We start from the raw sequence: 22,051 nt of genomic DNA, 5'->3' as shown, positions 1-22,051 counted from the left end.
ATTACATAGCCCATTGACATGTAATGGCTAGCTATTGACAGCGTGTGACACGATAAGTGCTTTTGATGCGACAGCTTTGGCACATCTGTGACCTAAAGTATTGTGGTGGCTCGGAAATAATAGTAAAAAAGTATTTAATGCACAGTACACGTGTGTTTGTGACACGTGTTTCTGATCTCCCTGTCTCTCCCTGCGAGAAATATGAAAGCTGATTTTCAATTCTTTTAAGTTTTCTTTTGTGTTTTGCTTATTTCTACTCCTACCTCCGTGCTGTAAATAGTAAGCAATAGTAGCCATCCGATCCGAAACCACTGACAGGAGCCCCAAGATTTGACAGTTTAAATTATGGGCTAAAAATGAACACATGGGATGAAAACTTCTCATTTACCTTCATTTGAAGTGAACTTAGAATCCATACTTGAATGCTATAGATGTTTTAGATAGACATCTATAATCTTTTGAATTATACCGTTTGGTGAACAAGATAGTGAAAGATCTGCGATTGGTGAAGATCATACTTGGTCCATGTTGCAGTGTGGTCATGTGTTATGGTCATTTATCTATATAAACGAGAATGTCAACTCATTTTCAGATATTGGATACATTAGCTTCATTGAAGTAGAAGCTCTTCTTCATGGGGTCCACACAACACGATATTTACAAACTAAAACAATGCCGTTATAGCTAAAATCGAGTTGCATAAAAATGTTCCAGCTATCAGACACATCAGTAAGAAATATCCAGTTTTGGTGTCTGCCCATGCAGTGTAAACAGCAATGGCTTCTCTTAGGGTGATCCCCTGATTCTTCCTGTAACGTACCTGCAGGTCAAAGTACGAGACGGATTGGCACCGTCATCATGTCAAAATATCCAATGTCCATTACTTTGGTTTATGAACAAATACTTGTTCTAATCACATTCCCATCAGCTTCAGCTGCTTTGTGTTTAGCGTTTCATGGTACACAAAAGTAAACCTGCTAAATATCCAACAAATCCTCCAAACCATAGACCATAGGTTGTTTAGATTTGCAAAAATCACATTTGTTGTGGTTTTTTTGCTGTCCAGGCTGTCTAAAATCAACGTAGATGCAATCTGGATATGCCAAAAAACGGATTTGGGCAGGGCAGTCTGAAAAAGGCCTTAGTCTTGTTACAAAGCCGTCTTTTAACTCAATAATCCGAAAAAATTTAATATTCAAGTGTGGCCATGCAAGACCAGCCTGTTGTATTTGTTTTTTACTGTTTGAGATTTTTCCAGACATGTTGTCTCAAATCAATTATTCGAGCGTCAAATAAGTCAATGGTCAAAGCAGTTCACAGCTGTGGGTGTGTTGGGCAGAGACACCATGCAAAGATGTCAAACAACCCTTGAGCTTTTTGATAGAAATGCAGAAAATCACTTAATATAGTAGAAGAAGCAGGCTAAAAAACATGCTAAAAACAACTCCTACTTTGCTTTACACATCATTAATGTTGATGTACAATAGTGTGAGAGGATCTGAGGTTGGATGCTTCCCTGAAATGAAAAGGCGATCTCAGGTGTGTTTTCAGGCTCTAGGAAAAAAACTGATAAAAATTGTAAATATGTCTTTGCATGATCTAACTGTATAAACAGTCCTCAACTGAAGACACCCAATGAAAAGGCGATCTCAGGTGTGTTTTCAGGCTCTAGGAAAAAACCTGATAAAAATTGTAAATATGTCTTTGCATGATCTAACTGTATAAACAGTCCTCAACTGAAGACACCCAATCAGCATCTCCAGTGATAGGTAGACAGAGATATGACCACACACAGGGAGGAGATACCGGCCTGGGAAGGGAAAGAGGGAGAAAAGTGAGTCTTTGCTCATCAAGTCTTGTTTTAGCCTGGGGGCAACAGTGCCACTGTGACTCTCAAGTCAGCAAGTCAAGGCTAGAAAACCAAGCACACAAACAGATAACTGCTATACAGAGTGAGAGAGAGCAAGAAGGAAGGGAGGGAAAGTGGGAGGCGGGAAGAGAGGAGAGGCTTCGTCCCAGGATGAGTCACAGCTCCTCCTCACATTGTCTGCTGTGCAGAGTGAAGGCTGCGGGGAATAGCAGAGCTGGTGAGATGGGAGTTTCCCCAAGCTTGCTGCATGGCTGAGGGCAGATGTGGAAAAACACACACAGACAGGCAGGCACACATCCCACAAATTCAAACAAATGATTCCAAATGTGTGCACATTTTGACATACACCCACATATGACACAATTAAAACACCTTAAAAGGTTGTGTTTTGTTAGATTATGCTCAAACCTCAATCTGCAATCCCTGATGGGCAGGTTTCTAGAGGTTGAGAAAGACACACTTGTTCTTTTGTGCTCTTCCCTTGCTGTGCCCACTAGTCCCCAAGATGAGTCTTACAGCAGAAGATCTTTCTTGGCTCTCTGAGCTATATCATTTTCAGCATCACGACCAAACTATACAGCAACTCATTTTAAAAGTTAGAGCAGATGTCTTTGGCATCAGCAACTAGCAAGTTGATGCTAAACGAACTAACGGCCGGCAGCCCAAGTTAGTAACTGGCATTGACAAGCTTTCTGGGCAGTTTCCAAAGCTCATAGGCACTTTGCTCTTCTCCCGTTCACTGGACTACGGTGTGAGCATGTGTAGAATTGAAGCAAAGAGAGCTTCAATGATCCATGGAGAGATAGAGCTTTATGCTTACAAATACAACACCTCCAGATAACGTTATCTGGAGGCCAGGCAGCCGATTGGCTCATAATGCTGCCTCTTCCTTTAAATCCCACGGAAATAAAACCCTCTAAACCACTAAACTCTTTTTCCACATGCCAGGCAGTGTTTACGGCCCATTTAAAAGGCCCCATTACATGCATATTAGTGTGAGGCCGTCCTGCATTGGACCTAGTTTTTAAAAGCTTTTTACAGTGGTTCTTACTCGGAAGTCCAAAGTATCTGGCTACACCTTAGTGACCTAACATGTTGTTATGTTTTGCCCACACAGGCACATTTACAGTGTATTACACTTTGTGCACTACACTACATAGTACTGTGTGTGTGCAACTGCTTGCTTAAGTGCCCGAGTGTAGAATGTGAATATTTGTCTATGTGGGGGCAAAACCGGCAGCATCTGCTGGGAGTTGTGCACCGCAGATAGCTGAGATGCCTTGCTGAATGTAAGAGTGAGCTCTTGTGTGGTTAGACTAATGAGGCTCTGCTTAGCGGATTCTGTTGAGTGACAGAGATGATTTACGCCAGCAGGATGGACGGTCAGCTGGGAGGAAACATTCATCTTACCAGTGAGCCACTGTCAGACACACAGACAGAAAGCGTACTGTATATGCATGGCAAACACACACACACACACACACACACACACACACACACACACACACACACACACACACACACACACACACACAGAGTGGTAGACACACATGCACAGTCTTGGTCTTGCAATCAACAGTTCTATCACCAGAGTCTAAAAGCAAACTGACCATTCAATTGTTGCATGAGTGTTTAAAGGAAATTGTGCATAGGTAAATGATGGCCTCTCCTACATTATCCATGGGTCTTCAACTACTCTAAGTCTTTGTAGCTGGCTAACAATTAAAGAAAGAAATGCATTCTGGTAATAATTATCTGTGAGTCTGTCACTACGAGTAACCCCTTTCACATTTGATCCTGTGTTAATATGATAAATGTAGTAAGTGCAGCTTTAAAAAGCACCTTAGATCATCTGGCTAAACTGTTGGCTTGTTTAGCAACTACTGCTTGTTTTTTTTTTTTTGCCCCATATGGAATACTCACTGTAGCGATGTTGCCATTTTTCAAGATCTCAGCAATTGTTTTGGTGAGTATGATGTTCTTAGAACTTTTTCAATTTTTTGATCTATTTCCTCATTTCACATACTTTTTCCATCTTTGCTTCTCTGCCTGTATAGCCTCCCTCTCTCAACGTAATCACTATATTCTCAATACACTTGCCTCTCTCTCACCGTCTTTGTCCGTCTCCCCTTCTCTCAGGGATAGATGAGGTGAACAGGACTACTCTTCTTTCAGTCCAAGAGCTCCTTTTCCACCAGGGGCATAGTTGTGTGTGAATAATGTCTGAACTGAGGAGTAAATATCTTTCCATGACAAGTTGTTTGGATGGGTGCTCATGTGCAATCTGATGCTTTATGTATCACGGCCTAGGCTGTCTGGCCACTAGCCTTGCTGGATAAGGGTTGCCTTGTCAGTGCCCCTGAAACACTGAGAAGGAAGAGAGCCTTTCAGGGCTGGCACAGAAATTCAATGCTGCCCAAAATGTCACTTTGACTCTGAGTTGTTCTGATGAAGTGCTTCACTGAAGTAATACATCTGATATGCAGCAGACTTTAAAAATGGTCCATTTAGGCATGTGGATCAATTTTGGGTTTAAATTACTGGGAGATTAAAGGCAGACGATTGGTATCAAGTTAATCCTGCAAAATTACATGCTCCAAATAACCCATCATATGAGGTCAAACTTTACACCGAAGCAACTTGAGATTAACTTCAATTAAAGTCACACACTGACCTTGCAGGGTCAGGTTTTTGAGTGCTCTTTAGGATTATTAAAATCAGCCTCTTGGTTTATCTTGTGATTCTTACCGTCATAATCCATGCATTGTTTGTCTTGACACGGTGTAGGGTCCGTATGTATTTATCATTCCCTTCAGCAGTCTCCTATATTTATTTAACACTAAACCAATCCCACCGATCAGTAGAGGCAATCAACAGTGAAATCGCATCACTTACCTCGCTGGAATATGGATAAGCATTCATCCATAAAACTATTTGCCAAAGAGATTTCAGTTAAGGGCATATAAGAGGGCAACAAGCTCCTCATATTCTTCTTCAATTTCCCATTGTCATAAACATTCAAACACAGGGCTCAGTTTATAGGAGTACTGTTTAATGGGAGTCATCTGCCACTGTAGCCCGTTGTGCCTTTATAAAACAGAATGCATTTAAGGTGTTAGTGGCAGCCACGGCACTTAATTCCTCCCTCTGTGTGCAGTCTATTGCTAGCTTAACTGCAGTGGGCTGTGCAGGAAAACACCCACATACACAAAAACTTTGTGCACAGACTGATTATCTAGCATACATTTGTGGGTCCATATAAAGGGGGATTTTTACCTGGACCTGGACAATGTGATTCCGGCAGAGTTTATGGATTTGGGGTGGGTGTGCAGCAACTTTATCCACTCTACTCACGTGTTTCATAAAATGAGCCACTTATAAAACTTAGAGACACAACTGCAAGTATATTTCACGAGGAACAAAACCTTGATATGAGGAATCCACTTTAATATCCCCAAGTAATCTATGAACAGGATGAATAGATCACAAGATCAAACAAATTCTGCTTCTTTTTTCAGTCTTTCTTACATCAACTTTTCTCTTTTATGTCTGAATTCAAAGCTTTGCAAGAACTCCCACGTATGTCTGATTCTTAATGTCACCGTCCGCCCTCATGAAAAGATGTTCACATCCTGCATCCTCAACAGTAGCTCTAACACCTTAAGCTCTGGGATCTATGATGTCGTTTCCTATTGATAACTAAATAAACACGCAGCACAGCACAAAGCCCGACGCAAGTGTCTTTGCTAGTTTAAGACTGACGCAGTTTTCAATTTCCAGTCAACATTACCATCTGTGCGCCCATGTGCGTGCTGGTCTTACAGGGAGGTGTGTTCAGGTGAATTCTTGGCGTATTGCTATCTTGAGGCAGAGGGAAGTGATCGCAAACAAAAACCTGGTCTAAAGCCAATAACGCAGTATTTCATTGTTATTTTAACGCCTGCTTCATCATTGGTGGCATAGTGCTCGTGCCATATATGATGATGGTACAAACGCACCTGACTTTTTAAGGGAATGGGAGATGACACTCTGATTGGTTTATTGCATGTCACGCCCAAAACACACTACGATTGAATTGAACGATATGAATTAATTAAGACACTAAGTATAACCTTTTTTTCCACCGTTAAACTAGGAAAAGTGGATTTGTACACACCCTAAACGCACCTGCACCAGGCACTTGACGCCATGCACTTAGATCGTTGAAATAGGGCCCTGAATCTCTGAAGATGTGTAATTATACTGTATCTAAATATTTTGTAGCGCAGTGACATAAACAAAAATTCAAGGTGTGCTCCGTATCATTCCTTTGAGAGTACCTCAATATGTAATGTCAAATGCTGTTGAAACTAATGTTTCAAATCATATTGACTGCACTACTTGTTAACAAATCATTACAGGTGGCTGCTTCCACTTTCTCAGAAACAAAATCACTGAAGTGGAACCTTTTACAGATTTCAGCTAAGTGATGGATAACAGAAGACTCTTAAAAACTCCCAAACCTTCCCATCAGTGTTGTGCCCTGCCAAGAAAAATCATATTTCCATTCAAGGTCCAGTTAAAGAGTGGTGAAGGGTTACAGATGGTAATCACCTTAGTAGTGTAGTCTGTCTCCGATACTCCATCTAATATGCAACGTTGATGACTGATAATATATTATTGATGCTCCATCCCAGCTGATCTTGAAAGGCCAGGTCCGACCATGACTATCCATCTCGTAGATATTTTAGTACAGTTTCTTCAAGAATATTACCACTACACTCCCAGAGGTGCATGATGAACAAATAAAAAAGGGCATCTACTGATATACTGCCAGGATCGCTGAAATTACAGATTGAGGCATTTATGAAATATTTAACTCATTTCTTACACCTTTTATTGAGAACCGACAGGCAACAAAAACATCTTAATGTTGACAATAAAATAAATGCAAGGACTTGATAACAAGTAGTCTGATCTTGCAAGCAAGTGCCTACTGACTAACTGGCAACCTTGCCAAAGAACAAAAAGCAATGTAAGCTTCACTGAACACAGCATAGTGATGTTGCCTGCTGCCCACAACAGCTCAATGACCCCAGCACCACTCAGTACATTCAATTAATAATTCCTCACCTGGAGAAATGTTTGACCCATAAATATTACACAATATACAGTATGGCTTGGAGCTAAAAAAAAAAAAAAAAAAAAAAAAAAAAAAGAGGACTATTTTTCAACTGAAATATAAGAAGAATTACCAAAGTATCATTGTTCCATAATGATAATGAGTTTTAGTAATTATGATATCTGGAAGGAGAAAATACTTTCTTTCTACCCTGGACCCTTTTAAGTTGCAAAAGTTGCCAAAACACTTAGGGCCATAAGCTCGCTCATCTTTTCCTTTTTTTCCTTTTATCATTTTCCTGTCAGTCAGTATTTATTTCTTTATTATGTCAGTTCTTATCAAATGAAGCAGAGGAAAGGAAACAATAAACATAGAATCTCTCACAACCAAACTGCCTATGCGCTCATTGACAGTAGTTTCCTGTGTATCGGTAGTTTCATTTAAAAGAAATATAAAGACTTTATGATCCATTTTTGTGTAAAAGGGCCACACACACCTCACGTGAAAAATATATACAGAAGACTGTCCTATTTTTACGCTTGTAGAGCATACGTAGCTCCGCGGAGCATATGCACCACTACGTGCTGCTCTCGTGTCCGGTGTAGCCAGTTTCATTGATTATAGTGAAAGCGTAGTTTTGTAACGTCAGCTTTGCATACGTTACGCGCAGGGGCGGATTAAGGTGGTCAGGGGCCCCTAGGCTGCTCTTTATGTGAGCCCCTCCCCCCCCCTTAATCATTGCACTTTACTGGAAAAATGTATTTAGACACTACTTTGTTGAATGAAAGGCAGGCTAATATAGCCTATTAATAATAAAACGGTGAGAAAATGATCAGTTAACACTCAGATACCTGTGCACTTAGCCAAACTAATGCAATTATACAGTATAGCATGCCTATTTCTTTTATTGTTGTAGTGTTATCATCAACAGTTTGTCCACTACTTTTTTTGGCTCAGTTTTATCAAGGGGTTAAGTGTTTTAAGGGGAGTTGTGTTTACCGCAGGTTGTAGCCCCACTCCCTCATCTCTGTCCCTCTCCTCCTGAGTCTGCTCCTCACTGTGCATGTCACTGTAGCCGACACCAGCACCACTATCATCTGGAGCTGATGGAGGTCCTGCTATTGGCGAAAACATGTCTGTCCATTTGACACATTTGGCAGCGTTTCTTTTTCTCACGCAGCTTCTCAGCACCTCCTTTGCGTTTCTTCTCCATGATGTCTATCACTGTTCTAGCCTGGCAGATGCACACACGAAACTGCATGCAGGCAGAAATCCCAAAGAGGGTGCTGTTTAAAGATATGCTGTCCTCTTCATTGTCTTGGTATCCTCACCTAGCGCCACTTCACAGCTGCTGCTGTAGCGGCATGTTCATCGCTTTGGACTGTTGTTCATCATGTCTGTATCCCCAACAGTAGTCGTAAAGAAAGTTTGACATCTTTGGCAGCGTTGCCAAATACTTATCGGCATCTTTTTTCATTTATTTGAGCCGTTTGGGTAACTTCGTTTAATTTTCGTGTTTAGACTCGTCTTGCTTCGTCTCTGTTTGAGTTCTCCTGTCACTGTGTGTTTATTTTCTGGCCGCGCACCGTTATGGACTACTCCATTTCAATGTGAAAGTAGGGGGTGTATGTAAAAAAATAGTCTATATGATATTTTTGACTAAAGTGTTTTTTGGCCAGCCCAGAGTCAATTGAAAAAAAACAATGGGCCGCCGATCTAGGCCTAACACTTTTATGGGCAGAAAAAAAAAAAAAAAAATAATAATAATAATAAATTGTCTGGCCAATCCAGGGCCCCTGCACACGTGAGGCCCATAGGCTGCAGCCTACGTAGCCTGTGCATTAATCCCCGCCTGGTTACGCGTGCAATGTAGCCAGCCCATTAGGGTCATTTTTTTCTTTCTATACATTGTAAATTAATTCCAAAGATATCAAAGAATGTTGGCATGCCACTGACTTTTTTGTTTATCGGTGTTTTAAGCCCCCAACGTCTCTAACGCACTAGGATTAGGCAATGGTTATGGTTATGGTTATGGTTATGGTTATGGTTAGGGTTAGGGTTAAGGTTAGGGTTAGGTGCCTTGAAGTCAACAGTCGCAGCACTGCCTGGAAGGAGACATTGGGGGATAAAAACACAATGGAGCGATTTTTTCCTTATTTAGAGTGACTTCATTACTCCATTATCACTAATGTTTTTGATCATAATCTCTATATATCTTAGTGGATGGTCACTTTCCACACAAATGACAATAAAAGCAAAATATTTCCATATCTGCCTTTAAAGATCTGACAGGAGTTTGGATACTTTCTCATCTTGTCTGTACAAAACCCAATCTGTATGTCTTCATACTTGTCTTCAATATGTTCTGTAAATATCTAATGTCAAAAGTTGTTTTTGAAATGCAAAACCCCCGTCTCGCTTCTGGCAAGAGAATTGTGAACATTTGTTTTACCACAGCCTCGACTGTTTGAGTGGGCCACAGCAAAATATTTCATGGCTGCAAATCACTTGTAATCCCATTGAAGCACATTACAGTTCTGGTGGATCTGAAATAAATTTCAGACGCTAGACATACTGCTGGGAATACTCTCACTGTTCCTCTCTGCATATAAATTTTCAACAACCCTGGAGTTTAGAGCATTGAGATCTACCTGATAGGCCCCAATCCTAAAAGTTTCATTACACCAACTATTTGATGAGCACCATTCTTCTCTGCGGCCTTGATCTATTTCATTGTGATGGCTGACTAGCTTTTTGTTTCAGCACCAGACTCCTGTCCTTGTGTGCTGTTGATTCATTGCATAAAAAGTAGCTGATTTTACAGCACGTGATGCTGAAAAGAAGTCTGCTGTCTGGAGGCTGTATCCAAGTTTGTGTCTGCCCCAGACAGAATAAAAAATCTTAGCTAAAGCTGCAGCCACGTGAAGGTTTTGGCAAGTCGACATGGTGCAGTGCCTTTGCCGTCAATGTCAACCAAAACATGACATGAACACTTTTCATGTAAGAGAGGAGGGCTTTTTTTTCACTTAGGGAAATTGTAGCAGCCTGATGTTTTTTTTACAAATATAAACATGTACATTTGAGGTTTAATCTACTGTTACAGGTTACAAGTAATTATAAACACTGAATGTAGAGTATACAGAGCAACTTTGCTCAAATTAAACTATAATAGATCCGTACAAAGAAAAAGTAAACTGAGTGTAAAGATGTGGTCAATAAACAGGATCAGTGTGGTTCATGGATTTGTTGTCACAGTCAAAAAAAGACATGACATGGTGTTCCGTGGAGTGGCACAACTGAATCAGGCTGTGAATGTGCCAGTTTATCCCGGGCAAATCCTGCAGAGCTCTCTGGAGACCTTGAAGAATAAGCCCATTCTACCACCACCACCACCTTTCTCTCTCCCGTTGGAATTGTCCATTGTTTGCCGAATGCTTAACACTCACTTGTCATTTAGGTGCAGCCACAGCAGCTACACTTAGCTTGGGCACAAGACTCCGACTCCCATATTTTTGTTCAAATTTGTTTTTGTTCTCGAGGCAAAATCCAATAAAGGAGGATTCAGTCATGAAAGCGAGGGAGTTTATTTCACCCAATTGAGTGCTAAAACGCCTCTTCACTTGTATAATTGAGATTTTTCACTTTCAAGTAAGGGATGTCAGAAGGCCTAACTTGTAATGAGTTTTGGGAAACAGTGGGAGGGAAATATTTGATTTCCTCCAATAAACCAGGATTATTGATAATTTAACCATTTTATGCTACCAATCTAAGACACACACCACACCCATTCTCACTCTCTGATGCAAAACTTCCATCAACATCAGTCAATCCCCTTCTGACATTTACCGCCACTGTCTCCATAACATCCTCCTCCATCAAATCCTTGTCTGCTCATTGACCCAGTCATTTCCTGTTCTTATCTTTAGCATGCTAATTGTCTGCCTTATTTATTATACATTATACAGACAAAGAGAATGTTGTGCAATCCATCAGGTAAGTGCTTTTCTACTTCTTCAACATTATCCCTTATAGAAGCTGTTTACCTTTTCCATGTAAAACAGGGCCCACGTACCTCATCTATGACAAAGTGTTGTCTGTGCCTAAATGAGTCAAGTGATTGCACTTTTTTTTAACTTCCTCTCTCTGTCTAGAGCTGATTAAATCTAATTCTACCCCCTTCTGTGATGCATCATGTTTTACCCAAGACCTAATCATGCAATAATTTGTCTGCAGCATGACTTTGCTAGCTCTGTTTTTAATGATGGTCCCTACCTGTTTCTTTGTGCGTAATAGATTCGATAAGGTTCTTAGAGCCACCCCTTTGGCTCAGACCGTCAGCAGTGCTCATCAGGATAATTTATGGGCAGCATTGAAAGATTCCTTAAACTGCAGTCGACCTTTGAGGACTACAGATATGTTTCAGCGTTGCTCCTTGAGTGCAGACACACTCATAAAGCAGTGTCACCACATCTTCGTTTCTGATTAATCTGTGTATAAAAGACCTATTATGCCTGCAGCATATCCTGACCTGAGCTCTCCATTGACCTTGTAGTTGATTATGTGTCACATGCTCCAAAGCCTGCAAAGGAAGGGTGAATAATTGCATGGGGTAAGTGTTATTAATCTTGCATAACATTAGGTCTTTATTAATCAGATATTTAAACTGTTTACCATGACTATAGCCATGTATTCACACAATTTGCTGTTTAAATTATGATGTCGTTGTATTCAGAACCCATTATCTAGCTCAATGGTTTCCATTGCTCTCCAGTTTACCTTTTATGCTAGATCTGTGTTGTGCAATACTGTAGCTACACTTAATTCAAACTATTCTTTAGTTGAGAAATATCGAAAATGTGCTTCTTTGCTTTGTTGCCGAGATTGAATTGAGAATATCCCACTCTCATATCTGTCTACTAAATATGAAGCTTTAGCCAGAAGCCAGTAAGCTTAGCTTAACTCAAGACTTAATTTTTTTTTAAATCAACAACAATGAAACCACAAATTGTCATTATTACACTTCAGCTTTTGGGTTACACTTTACTTGAAGGTATCTGCATAAGAGGGACATGATCATATAATCAAATGATCATGAACATTATAAACAAGTCATAAACGTTTATGACATAACCCTTCTTTTAGTAAGTGTCATTCAGTTTCTGTCAAGACAAGTTAGGGTTAGGGTTAGGGTTAGCGTTAGGGTTCATGTGTCATGACAGTGTCATATGTTCATGACAGTGTCATGTCACTCTTATGTAGATACCTTCAAGTAAAGTGCTACCAGTTTTTGCATGGATTAAACATGTGTTCATTAGTGAGCTTTAGAGGTGGGCAGATTTTATCACCTCCAAACCAAGGTTATTATAGTTTTGAATTTTCATTAGTTTTTATTTTTATTTCCTTTTGACTTTTTGTTTTCAAATTTTGTTTAGTTTTAATTAGTTTTTAAAGCAGGTTTGCTAGTTTAGTTTAGTTTTTGAAAATGCTTAGTGTTTATTCGTTTTAGTGTTAGTTTTAGTTTTATGTGTTATTTGTCAGGGGCAAGATTGAAAAAGTTCAGAAAAAGTATTGTGTAATAATGACTCAACAAAAACATCATACAATTTTAGAAATACGTATTCACAATGTATTCAACAATAACACCAGTACATAAAATGTACATATGATGATGAGCACAAATATGTAAACTCAAGACGCAAAAAATGTGTGAGTGATGTGTGCCAGGAAAAAAGACTAAAGAATACATGAACAGGTGTTTTGAACTTTGGTTTAAGTAAAGTGGCGACCTTTTTAAAGTCAATCAACTCACACAGTTGTGTAGACATCCCAGTATCAATACACATATTAACCCACGCTTCCTCCCGCTTTTGGCGTTCCTGCATATTTACTAACCAGCAGCTATCGGGTCGCCGGTGAAAGCACGCTTGTAGTGTTCTCTGTCCTGCAGTTGTCTCCGTTATGCTGCCTGCCTGGCTCCATACATCCATGCCCTGTACCGGGGGTTAGCTTCTGTTTCGGGGAAAGGGGCCTTTTTGTTCTCCTTTACCTTGTTAAGGTAAGCTAGGTTAGCCTTCTTGTACACACTTCTCAAATGTACTTTCAAATTCGTGGGATTTTTCCCTTTAAATAATTGGCCACATATTTTACCACCTTCCACTGCAAGGCACTTGCTTTTATCTGACACAGTCATAGTCAAATAGGACTCTGCTGCTTTCTTCCAACTTTCGGTACCGCCATGATGCCAGGCGAGGGGCATGGACTATGCTGTGTTCAATTTGACATGGAATGTCGGAATTTCTGGGTTCCCAGTCAGAAACTATATATGTCTATGGCATAGACTGTATAAAACAGGTCTATGGTGGGAAATGTCAACTCTGAAAGATATAATGTTTTATGAAAGACATTGACAAAGACGAAAACTAACGACATTTACTCGATAATTTTATTTTATTTTAGTTAGTTTTGCAGTTAACGACAATGTTTTTTCCCACCTAGTTTTCGTTATTTTGTTTGTTTTCATTCGTACGATTATAACCTTGCTCCAAACAAAGCCAAGCTAATCAATTTGCTAAGCTAAGAAAACCAGCTGCTGGCTGAAGCTTCATATTTAGTGGCCAGATAGAAGAGTGGTATCAATCTTCTCATCAAACTCTCAGCAATTTCAATTATCATATTTCTCAAAGCGTCTAATTATTGAGTTTATGTACAATTGTCTTTGCTAAATCCTGGTAAAAGGGTGTGGCTCGAAAAAAGATATCAGAAGACTGAATCTATTCTTGCAATAACTTGCATCGCACTTTTGAAAAACCAAAAATGATTACATTCCCCCACAGTTGCTGTAATTGCTTCTTCAAAAACCTACATTGGCTGAGACAGGACAGCCTATATGGACACTGCAACCCACTTTACTAGGCCCTTGTGACATAAGTCTCGAACTGACACTGGCTGTTGTTTCAGGGTCCCTGCTTGGAGACTTGGTATTGATTTCCTCCCTGTGCTCCTTTCTCAGGTAATATACAGCTTTAATCTAATTGGCGTGCAGGAACTTTGGGGGAGTGATGTCTACCGAGACATGTTTTATGTATTATTGCTACCTTCATACTCTGATTCACACTGACCTGGTGTCAGCTGTCTACTCTGCTGACAAAGCACCTTTGATCACAGTGGAATAATGTCACAGGGAAGCTCTGTAAAATGATTAAGAAAAAAAAAGGCAGTATTCCAATAAGGTTTTGAAGTTGTATGTGCAACGTGTGTTATACATCTTCTGTTAATCAGCAGGCATAAGGATTAATGTGGTAAGATAACTGTTTTGTCGTGTAAAATATCTTCCAAATGAAACCTTTCCAGTATCATAGGCTTCATTTTGTACACACTGTTTCCTTTTCGCATGTTGGTGCAGGAGAAAACACCCTGTAAAGTTCTACATACCCTGCAGATGAAGCAAGTTCCTGGGCTTTGAAGATAAAAAACTCCTCTGCAGCCTGATGTATCCCCAATGGCATTTTACAGTATACTTCATGTGGTGCATGCCGATCAACAGACTGTACGTTTCAAAACAAAACCAATAGCTTTTGAAACTTATTTCACTAATGCACTTAAGACTCATATACAGCTTGAGAAGCCTTTGAATTCATTCAATTCAAAGTATTTTCCAGTGAAAAAAAACACATACAAAAAAAATACAAATCTGACACTCTGACGGAGAGCTGACCAAGAAACAGGCCACCTTTATTGTGTATTCAGCCCTGGGACCAGACAAATTGCATCAAATGCCAGGTTCACCCAGGGGCCACTGTCTGCCAGACAGATATTCTTCATCCAAGGGCAGTGTGACAGCAACTAGTACCTGCTTCGCTATTTACATCTTTTTAGCCGTGTTTTTTTTTTAAACTATATAAATGTGGCTCCTTCAAAGGGCAGCATAACTTCCTATGGTGAGATGCCAGAAAAGTTCAGTGCACATTTCCCCTAAGAATAAAGGCATTTTGATGTAGCTGCCTACCCATGGCTATGTAAAAAGTCAACGTTGATAAAAGGCAAAACATCATCCAGATTTACACGGGCTTTGCCTCCGGACACCTTCAGTGGGTATCCGTACCATTTTCAATCTCACGCTCTTATACCCCTTGAATCTGGACTGTGTTCCTGGATGGGAGTGGTAGACATATTGAGAGATGCTTAGATTACCATTCTAGGTGGCTTAATACACTTCACAATGCAGCCAAGCCTGTAATCATCTTCAAGAGAAACAGTGGATTTGCTATATATTAACATTTCTTTAAGAGCCCATTGAAGCTCTCTTCAATTGCCTTAAGATGTTCGGCTCAATCAGACCATGATATGCTTTTTTTTTCTACCAACACTGTGTGTCAGCTCCTTACTTTCCATTCAGCCATGTGCTGTATTGTAGCAGTGGCTTGTCTGGCTGTGAAATGTTATCACTAAGCCCGGGTCTTCATCAAACTGAATGAGGCCCTGGAAGATCAATACACTTATACTGGATCGCTTTACCCTGCCGTGTGCATAATGGGTTGATAGGTGCTTTCATAGAGCTCTCAGCCTGTGCAAGTGTGCGTTGTGTGTATGTTTGTGTGTGGGCTAAGGAGGGGGTGCTGCATGCGGTTATGAGTACATGAATGTTTGCATGCATGTGATGAACCCTAGCACTTAAAATCAATACCATAAAAACTCAAAGTTAGGGATCTGTAGTGGCTATTCCTGTAGCGTCCTTAAGTATGGCGCGAGCACCACTGCATTGCATTCCTCATTAAAGTTGGTTTGGCCACATAAATTAAAAGATTTAAATCCCAATTTGCTCCTTGTGTTTTGATCATATCCTAATACGTAATCCTAATTACTAATTAAGTAATCTAAGCAGCAGACCTCCTATGGTCAATTAAAATGCTGACTAATCCTTAAAACCAACATATAGATTCACATCATGGATCCAGAGACACAGCAAAGGATATAGGACCCCTCACAGAGGACGGCATTTACTGTGGTGCTAGTGCCATATCCTTCTTTAATTATCACCGGGAAGCGGAGCAGAGAGGTGGCAGGGAAGCTGACAGGTAGGTGGGTGTTTTCGGCAGCCTGCTGATAACACTCCTCACAGGGGTCTGCACAGTCAACAAAAGGACACACCAAAGGTCTCTTAGACAGTTCGGTGAACCCGGCCTCTCTTCTACCCCCAGGCCACCACCCGTCTGGACAGGGCAGCAGGAGCAGTAGCAAGAGCCTGGCAACAGAGTGGCACCACGCCAGAGTTAGCAGCCGCAGCATTCAGCCTTTTCTCCCACCCCCCAGCATGAGCCAGGAACACGTTAGAGAAAAATCTCTGTGAGGCAGGGAGGAAGGAAACTATAAAAGGGAGATGGAGAGAGAGATAAGTGGCGTAGATAGAAAAAAGAAAAAAGTGGTTGCAATGGAAAGCTCTTAGAGGAGCAGTGCACCTTTAAGAGGATGTGCAGAGGCGTCTTTACAGTAGCAGTTGCTTTTCTTCTTTTTTACTCTGTAGACTTAACTGGAAATGTATAAGCGTAATATGAGACCACATCTGTCTCACTGTCTGTCTTTTCAAAAAGATGTTCAGAAATACCCATGATGGGCCTTTTGTTGTTTTGGAATGGTGTTAAAAGAGGGTCTGTGGTCACAAGAGGATTCCCACCCCCACATCTAGCCCCACAACGGTCTCCAACATCTCCACTCCACCACCCCCTGCTTGTTAGTGTGATCACTGTCCCTTTGGTGGCTCTGAACATAATATATATTCTCGCTGCAATTAACTGCTGCAGGGCCTTTGTAGGAACTTATAGGGATGTCCCTTTAGGAGAGCTGGTACCGTGGGGAGTTGATGTAGGAGAGAGATGTAAAGGAAATAAGAATCCATGAGAAGAGAGTCAGTGAGTAGATGGAGAGAGAGAGGGAGGAGAAAGAAAGCGGGAATGCAGCGTGCCGAAGATTCCCACCCACAGTTTGTGTCTGTAATCTCTTGGGGAAGGGCTGGATATCACGGAAAGAATTGTTGTGTTGTGAGGAGTGCTGACAGCTTCGTCTCTTCTGCCCCCTACTGCAGAGGAAGTGTCGATGGAAGATTTCAAAGTGAAGGGAAAAAGACTGGTGTGGATGTCTAAATGTCTAGCCCTTTTCTTGGATATAATAGGATTGCCTGTGCTTTACTTTTTGCAATTGCTAAATTAGAAGTGTATTAATCTATGGAGTAAACGGGCAATTTTACTGCTCCATAGCACAGATTGACCAAAATATATCATCTGCAAGGGCTTGTTAGGTTGTTGATCAATACCAATGACTCAGTGATTACACAGCCAGGTTTTGAGAGCTTTATTTTTTGAGATTTTCAAAAGGTTATTGATGAAAAGAAATATCTAAAATATCTTGTTTTGCTGCTCAGTTGCTGTTGTGGCACTCTGGTATTATTATGTTTACTACTACAGTATTTTACAAGTTTTAAAAATATGTGTCTTGGATCTCTAAGCTAATTCACTGCCATATTCTTCTCTTCTGTGAATTGTAACTATATTTTTTATCGTCTTGTTTCTTTATTTTGTCTATTTGTTTCTTACTCTCTGTATTGTAAAGCACAATGGACTGTGTTGTTTTTAAAGGCCCTGAGAACCTATCTTTAATAAGCTTTTTATTATGTGTGACAGTATCTTCCTGTAAATGTTTGTTGGCATAAGCGGACTCCATTTCTAAGCTAATGTTAGCTAGTGTTGCACACTGTTGGCCCTTTAGGGGAGCTGAAGCGAGGCAAAGCGCTCTGGAGTGCACGTAAACGTCACATCCTTTGGATTATCCTGGCAAAACTGTCCCAAGTCCACATAAAAATCAGTCCACAGGCTGTAGGTACCTGAGAAAGTCAGGGAAGGTCTAAGTTTTTAAATTACGTTACAATCTGTTCACACGTGGGCAATACAAAGTGATTATTACATGTAAATTGCTTCACATAGTAGCCTGCCTTTAAGTTAAGAATATGTTACATTATAAAGAAATACTTAAGATTTGAAGCCACATATTCAGGGGTTTTAAAAGGACGCTCCATCAATTAAGTATTGCTCTTCCATACAGTTGGGGCAGTCATAAAACAGATAATAAGGGAGGAAATCAAAGCACCAAAATTAAAGATACTACAATTCCCCTGATGCAACAAACACCATATTTTCATTGGAAACTCCTTGCCTGGTAAATGTGAATGCCCCCGGTTTGTAATACAGGCTTTGTTTTATAAATGTGTAGCCTTTAAATCCAAGCACACATAATCCCAATACCATCATCAGGGGTTATTTTCTCAGACTCAGACAAAGCTGCTCCAAAGCCACAGAAAAACATTATAAAAAAAATCCTAACTCAAGGTTAACTTTTACAGAGTAGAACTTTGCGGTAAACCAATCTTGATGTGAAAAATAGGTGGAGTTCCCCTTTTAAAGTGCTTTATTATAAATAAATTACTAACTAACTATAAGTGGCAGATATTTGTCAAGAATAAAGAGTGAAGTGCTATTTATAGAGGCAACAGATCGTGTAATGCCTTTTTGACAGTTTAAGAACATAATAGTAAGTACATAATTTTATTGTGTTAACTTTTAATGTATTGTATTGTATGTATAGATGTATTTGCAAGACTCTAATACAAAGCAGCCAAAACAAATAACAGCTTGTTCACTGTGCTGGTGTTGATGGGCACGTAGTCGGAGAATCACAAACCAATAACACACATTCGGAATTTTAAATTTACTCCTCGAGTAACTATACCTGAATACAATCGAATAAAACCATTGTAAGAGTTACTTTACATTCAGCAATGGTGCTAAAAGAATCAGACTCCGGCTTCCACAGTTGAGAAAACTAATAAAGGTAAATAAGATCAGGAGTATTTGCTAACAAAGCACTGATGTGTTCCAACAGGGGCTGGTTTGATTATGGGATTAACAACGGTGTTGACAATACCAAGGACTTAATATAGATGCTATCCTCAAACTCACCCCTCAAAAGGTATTCTTTCTGACATATGCTACTCACCAGCTGTTGTCTCCATCTCATGGGCCACATGTTATGAAAATCAAACTCCCATTTGTCCCCTAATTGCTGCGACAAAATCATGTAATATATTCATTCACTCCCCATATTCCTTTGTGCTGTATATCCTCTCCTATTCTAGCTATACAGTCATACATAACGTATGTAGAACCATCGGTTACAGGAAGTCACAGCGGAATACATGTTTGCAAATTAGAACAATAGAACAGTACTGTGCTAATCCACATGGGGTGATTTAACAATAATTCAGCTCGACTTTGTGAAGGTTAAAATACAAACTCTTTTCCCTCCCTCCCATGCTTCAGCAGTCAATGGTGAACATCCATGGGGGGGAAGCAGTGGAGGGGGGCACCAATCCTGCAGAATATTGGATGTCAAGAAACAGACATGCAATCAATCATGAGCAAAGTCACAGCCAATGTGAAGGATACCAGTCTTCCTTAGGCCTCGTGCTTGTGACAAGGCAGCAGTTGCATAATGTTTGCCATTGCAGTGCTGTAGGTGAAGATTAATGGACACTGAGTAAGATATATGTATTTTAAAGGGCACCAGATAAAAAAAGCGCCTGACCTCCTATGGGGGAAAACAGATTTCAGTGCGTGTGTGCAGAAAAAAAGTAGCCATGATCACCCGTTCCTCTGTGGAGGATACTAACAGTAGAGATACTGAAGCACAAAATCAACTGCTGAGACAGGACGCTGGCTAAGTTCTGTGTAATGGGCACTGTTTTTTGGCATGTTTTCAGGATCATGCCTCCCATTTATCCCCCTTTTTCTGTTCCCTCTTGAGAATTTGGTGTTTTCCAAACTATAACAGGAAAAATAGCGGCTAGCTGGCGGATTCCTTTGTGTATGTTTGTTCTTTGCGCTAGTCTTATATGGATTCTTTTTCTTTCTCTCACAACTTTGACAAACCAATTCTCCCATTTGAAATTCTTGGAGAAAAGGATCTGAAGACCTTGATGTTAAAGTCTTTGCAGCAACTCTCAGTTCTCCAGCTGAGGCAGTCACTTGATGCTGTTTTGCTTTGGGACATTTCAGATATGAAATAACGGCTCAGACATAGTAGTTCAGGAACTCATTGTAGCAAGAAACTGCCAACTGTGTCACAAGCTATGTCTCCATCCACACGTTTTTATCCGAATTAAGTGATATCGAATGAAAAATGCCTTATGAAAACAATAAAATCCGATTGAATTTCATGAATATCGACTCAAAGGAAATACTTTCGGTCTCATCGGATTTTATCTTGATCGATATATGGCTTATGCGATACCGCTGATGGAAACGTTATTTGCCGAATAAATTAATGAATTGCGATTAAGTTTTAGGTAATTTTATGTTGGCAACCCCCCACTAAACGAAGAAGAAGAAGTTCTAGTTCATTTCCGCCCAGTATTTCTGCTCTGTTTGCACACAACAGGTGTCATCAAAGACAGATGTAAGTGGACGAACGAGGAGACAAGAGACTTTTTGAATTTAATTTACGAGCAAAATATAACAGCTATTTTAATTTAAGAAATGCCATAATTTAATGAAATTATGGCAACATGGAAATGACCAACAAAGGTTACGACAAGCCGTGGGACGTCCTGCGGAGTAAATGGAAGGCGCTCAAACAGCGATACATGTCTCCAAAAAGAGAGTTGTCTCGCAGCGGTGCCGGAGGGAAAATAAAAGGCAAGTTCCACCTTTTTGATGAGCTGGATAAAATCCTTAGCCAAAGGCCCATCGTATCTTCCTTGGCTTCTAATATTAACAACAGCAACTACTTTTGTCAAAACTTTGTTCACAAATGTTTGCTTGAATGTTTGCGATTCAGTGCAAAAATGAATGGAAACACCTTAAAATATCTCAAATCAATTCGATATACCAATTTAATCGCAAAACAGCATGTGTCATTATGCACAGGTTTTTATTCGCTTTAAAGCTGTTGGATGGAAACACACTTTAACCAGCTTTATTCGCATGAGTTTTTTTAACCGAACTTCAGATAATTCGATTGACAAGTGGATGGAAACATAGCTACCATCTCAAAACTCAACTGTGTATTTGTCAGTAAGCCTGACATTAAATCTCCCCCTCATGTCTATTTAAATGTCCAGGCAAAAATACATTTAAATGCATCACTCTCACCATTTAGAATCCTGTTTCAAGGGGTTCTAGGACGCCGACATATTTTGCTTTTATCCTTGCTGGGGCTAGCGATAGATTGGTGTGGATTTAGCTGTGATCAGATACTTATAGGATTTATCAAGCTGCTCTCGACAACACAGTAGTGTTTTAAAACATGGCTCTGTGTTTGCAGCCCTGACAAAGAACATCATGTAACGCACATCTTTGCCAAATCCATGGACATTGTCAGTTGGCACATTTTGCACACTGAACTCTAATCCCCACCAAAAGCCAGTCAGTATTTGGAGATGCAACACACGGAAGTTGTTTACCACAACATCCTGATTACAGTTTAAGACTGGAGTACATAAAAGGCTCAGAGAGGCTGAAGAGTGCTGACTCAGTATGTTGCAAGCACATGTATAACTGATTACTTAAAAAAAAAAATCTTGATGTACCTTTTCATTTTTATTCGTGAATTTAATTATTTTACAGTATCTTTTGGTAACACTTTACTTGAAGTTTTCTACGTAAGAGTGACATGACACTGTCATGAACACATGGCACTGTCATGACACAGTCATGACACATGAACCCTAACCCTAAAGGCCGTTTTATAGTCCTGCGCAGGCTCCACGCAGCTTTTTCCGTAGCCTACGTAAGTGGCCTGATGTTTATACTTGTGTGCTGGTGTGTGCGTCGAGCCGGCATGTGTGTGTGTGTGCGGAGTGTGTTGTAGAGCGTGGGAGAAGTGAGAGAGTGACGGTGTTTAGCTTTGGAGCGAGTACTGACTCTAGAGTCCTAGTGAGAGAAACAAAGTGTTTCCACTGTGCTTTCTGACCACGGTGGGAAATCTTTAGCAGAAAAAGTTAACCCTCTCCTTGATTTCATGTTTTTTATGGAGAA

This window comes from Perca flavescens, chromosome 5 (genome assembly GCF_004354835.1).
Source record: "Perca flavescens isolate YP-PL-M2 chromosome 5, PFLA_1.0, whole genome shotgun sequence".
NCBI classification, from domain to species: Eukaryota; Metazoa; Chordata; class Actinopteri; order Perciformes; family Percidae; genus Perca; species Perca flavescens.
Note: the sequence above shows the minus strand (reverse complement) of the source record.